This window comes from Gavialis gangeticus, unplaced genomic scaffold (assembly GCF_001723915.1).
Source record: "Gavialis gangeticus isolate Ggan-Ray unplaced genomic scaffold, GavGan_comp1, whole genome shotgun sequence".
NCBI lineage: Eukaryota > Metazoa > Chordata > Crocodylia > Gavialidae > Gavialis > Gavialis gangeticus.
The window spans coordinates 46,471,428-46,475,975 of record NW_017729006.1 but is presented as its reverse complement, the minus strand read 5'-3'; the positions used below and the strand labels follow the sequence as shown (position 1 = coordinate 46,475,975).

The 4,548-nt window shown below is 51.6% G+C and overlaps 1 protein-coding gene across 3 annotated transcripts in view; it reads right to left on the bottom strand.

The window, feature by feature from the left end:
* INVS (inversin) overlaps positions 1 to 4,548 on the bottom strand; it is a 262,266-nt gene that overhangs the window by 2,143 nt on the left and 255,575 nt on the right. The window lies entirely within an intron of this gene.

Genomic DNA, 4,548 nt, shown 5'->3' with positions numbered 1-4,548 from the left:
GGGGGGGGGGCAAAGTGGGGGGGGTACAGTGGTGCAGCTTCCTCCCCTCCCCTCCCCTCCTCCCCTTTGGTTCTTGCTCCATTTAAACTTTAAAACCAGCAACCTGGGAGGGGGAGCAGCATTTCTATTCAGGTAGTGCTGAGACTCAATTGACTTCATGATGCAGTGTCATCCCCCTGATTCAGGCTAATCTTCTAAAATGTTAATGACCTTCTCCTTTTTAATGGGCTTGATGTTCCACTAAATAATTTATCCTTTATTCTGCAATTTTGCTTTCTTTTGCCATTCTAGGTAATGTGCCCCTTTTATTTCACAGCCCTTCACACTGTTTTTACTTCTAGCTAAAACCCTTAACTCGGGTGTGATAATATAGGGCATCTATACACATGCTCTAGGGTGGAGGGGGGCACACTTTAATTAGGGTGGTGCTGAGAGCCACTCGAATTAAAGCACCTGCAGCATCACATATATTCAATGTCCAATGCTTCAAAATGGCGGTGGGGGCACTTTAACTAAAGCTCGTTTGCCAAATTTTAGTTAAGCACCCTCGCTGCCATTTTGAAACAGGGATGCTAAATATGTGATGCAGAGGCTGCTGGAGTACGCTAATTGGCACGCTTCAGCAGACTTGCAGCAGACTGGACTCATAGAGTTTGCTCTGCTATGTGCTGTTGTGTGTATACATTAGGGCTCTGCAGAATTTCAGCAGCCGTTTCATTTTGGAGGTGTTTCAGGCCGTTCTGGCGCCTGAAATGCCAAATCGAAATCGAAATGGAAGGCTCAGAAACATAGCTTCATAGTAGGTATCTCCAAAACAAAATGAGGCATCCAAAAGGTTTTGGAAAATTGTGGAGTTTCGGAGCTGGGCTTGCAGGGAACAAACTGTACACTGCTGCCCTGCCGCACAACTCCACTCTGCAGGGAGCAGAGATCAGCACCAGGGCTGCATGAGGCGGGCAGTAGCGGCAAAGAGCCCCGCCTGCGTGGATCTCTGCTCCCTGCAGAGCCAGGTTGTGGGGCAGGGCAGGGCAGGGCAGTGCAGTGCTGGTCCAGTCCAGTCCAGTCTGGTCCCTGCCACACGACCTGGCTCCACAGGGAGCAAAGATCTGGAGCTGCGTGGGGTGAACAGCAGTGGGGAGGAGACCCTGGTGCAGATCTCTGCTACCTCCTCAGCAGTGAGAAGACCCCGGCAGGATGAGTCCTGCTCTGCCGTGCAACCTGGCTCTGCAGGGAGCAGAGATCCAAGGCTGCGTGGGCCGGGCAGCAGCGGTGAAGAGACCCTGGCACGGATCTCTGCTCCCTCCTTGGCAGCGAGGAGACGGCAGCAGGGACAAGCATTGTCCTGCTGCGTGACCTGGCTCTGCAGGGAGCTGAGATCCACACCGTGGTCTCCTCTCTGTCACTGCCTGCCCTGTGCAGCCCCAGATCTCCGCTCCCCGTGGAGCCAGATCATGTGGCAGGGACAAGCATTGCCCTGCTGTACAACCTGGCTCCACAGGGAGCAGAGATCCATGCTGGAGGTCTCCTCACCTGCATGGAGGGCAGTGGCCCTCCCCCGATGAGCCACCCATGGCCCCAAGCCGCACCCAGCTGGATAGGGCTGTGTAAAGCTTCCCTTCTCTTGCAGTCCATTTGAAACAGATTTGGCTGAAATAAAACAGGACGGTGATTTGAAACACCAAAACAAATCACTGTCCTCCGAAATGGCCGCATCCGAAACTGAATTGAAACACAGCCATTTCAAACAGCCCTAGTATAGATGTCCATAGAAACCTAGAAAGGAAGGGCTAGAAGGGACCTCGAGAGGTCATCTAGTCCAACCCCCTGCCTGAGGCAGGATCATTCCTATCCAAACCATTCTGTACAAATCCATCATCTGAACTCATTGTAAAACTACCATCAACCCTAACACAACACAAGACATTACACCCTAACCTGCCACAAGTAAAGCAGGGGAACCATTCAAGTTTAGAAACGGCTGACAGTGAAGTACTGAACAGTCAAGAAAGCTAAGCTTGTATTATGGATCTGAATAAGAGATGCATTTAACTATAATGACTACAGGACTAACGACGCAATATCTTTTGACCTTTTTGCATCTCTTTTTTGTGGGTTTTTTTTAAAACTCTATATATAATGTAGCAAATTAGAGCACATTCCGAAAGATATTCTTGTATAGCACTACACCCCTCACATATTAGTTTCTCACTAACTGGAAAAAACTATCCGTTATGTCATATGTGATGATGTACCTCACACACTATTTGTACCCCTCCTTCCCCCGGCTTTTCAAAATCTGCCCATGTTATAGGCCATAGGTTGCTGACCCCTGCGCTAGGGGAAGCAAAACTTTCTTCCTGACTGCTCAAGCATCAACAACTTGCATCCGAGGTGCTGTTTCATGCTGGTCAGACAGCCGTGTTCACTTCAGTGGTTCAGGTGGGTGACCTATTCAGAAGACTTTCCGGGTCTGCTTGCCCACACTCTGTGCTAGTTTTGAGGCTACCACTGAAAAATGACCTCTGCCTGCCCCCTTCTGCTCCACATGCTCCAAACCCAAAACAGAGTTGCTGAGTGCTCCCAGGGGCAAGCACCCCTGTCTCAAGTGGCAGCTGAGGCCACCCCTGCGTATACTGGGTGAGAAGCATGTAGAGTGGGAAAGAGCTTGGTTTTGTTAGCAGCATCACAAGGCTCACTAGTAGCCTTATCTTCAGAGACTCTAGGCCAGGGGATCCTGAAGTTTTTATGCCATAGCCCAGCAAACTGTGGCCCGGAAGTGGCCGCAGCGCAGCAAACCGTGACCCAGCAGTCACAGTTAACTGTGGCCAGAATTTCCAGCTGGCAAACAGGTAAGGATACCCCCACCCCTGGGCGATGGGGTGGGTGGGCCAAACCCTGCGCTGCTGTGGGCCCTGCAGGAGCCACAGCTTCTCTGGCCAGCTCTGGGGGGCTGCGGCTTGCCAGTCTACAGCCACTTCCGGTCCAGCAGCCGACCTTGCTGCAGACCTGCACTGGGCTGTGGCCCGGGGATAGTGAACGCCTGCTCTAGGCAATTACTGAAAAGAGGGAGGGATTCGAGGGATTACTGAAGAGGGATTCAATACCTTATAAAGTCTTGTAGAATTATCAGTGGTCACCTAAACTTCTGGGAGGTTGAATGCAAATTGCTCTGGAGCAGCAAGACATTTTGTTTAGCATTCCCTCCCCACCACCAATTTTTGTCCTAAAAAAAAGAAGCTAGGTGGCAGGTTGTGGGACAGGGTTGGTCTCACAGTTTTAGGAATAGGTTAACCATGGATTTGTATGGAATGGTTTCGATAGGGATGATCCTGCCTTAGGCTGGGGCTTGGATTAGGTGACCACTAGAGGTCCCTTCCAGCCCTACTCTATGCTTCTGAGAGGTGCAAAAATATGCTCACAGACAGTGGCGATGCATAGGGGGTGCACAGGGTTGCACGTGCAGCCCCTGGGAGTGGTGGTGCACCCCGACAGCCAACATTACCTGCTTAGGTGATGGGCGGGGGGGCAGGCAGAAGCACTGGTGCCCCCACAGAGTGCTGGCCAGGGAGTGGGGGTGCCAGGTGAAGTGCCAGCACCTGGCCCTTCTGGGCGCGCTGCTGGCACTTCTGGGTTGGCATGATCAGCTACAGGGGTACCTCCCCACCCCTCCCACCCCCCAGTCAGCGCAACTGGCTGTGGAGGCCCCCCCTGGTTGCTAACTGCCTGCCTGGGGTGCAAGTGCCCTCCCTGACCCAGGAGGCACCGGTCACCCATGCTCACCGAAGATGTAGAAAGACCTTGTGCCTGACTCAAAGAAACTTGTTTAAATTTTAAATGTCAAAAATAAGCAATAATGGGAGAAGCCAAGCTAAACATCATGCAGCTTTGTGTATCTGGATCTGCAAAGGACCTTTCTGTCCTATATACACGCTATTTGACTATTTTCTTCACAAACCTGACCCTGACCTAAAGAATAACATCATTTTAGCTCAGCAGCTACTTTGTTCTATCATGAACTAATCAAAACTACCTGATCTGTGTCTTTGCAGCCCTTTGTCAGGTTTGTGGGGGACTTAGCACTGTTCTGAAAAAAAAGCAAACTTATCCCGAGGTGCGTGTGGGAGTCCCAGGTATTTGCCAAGCACATCAACTCAGATTTGAACTCCCCAAGAAAAAAACCCTAGGCTGCATCCACACATAGTGTGGATGCTTGGTTCCTCTGGGTCAACTAGTGGCAGTGCACCTTGCACTGCCACTAGTTGTCCCCGGGGAATGCCCACACCACACACCCTCTGGCACGTGACATATTACCCCAGATAGGGTAGGGGGAAGCTGGGGCCAGTGGCCCCAGCAGCCTTACCTGGGATCCTGGGGGCCTCCTGGGGCTGCTGCAGCAGTGATTCTGCTGCACGGAGCCTGGCTGGCAGCTGCAGTACACCTCCATGTGGCCCAGGTCCACTTTTGAGTGGTGTACACTGCCCATACATGTGCTGCTCCCCTTTTTTTATCTTTGTGGTGTTTTTTTGACCCCTGGATATCCAGAGGTAA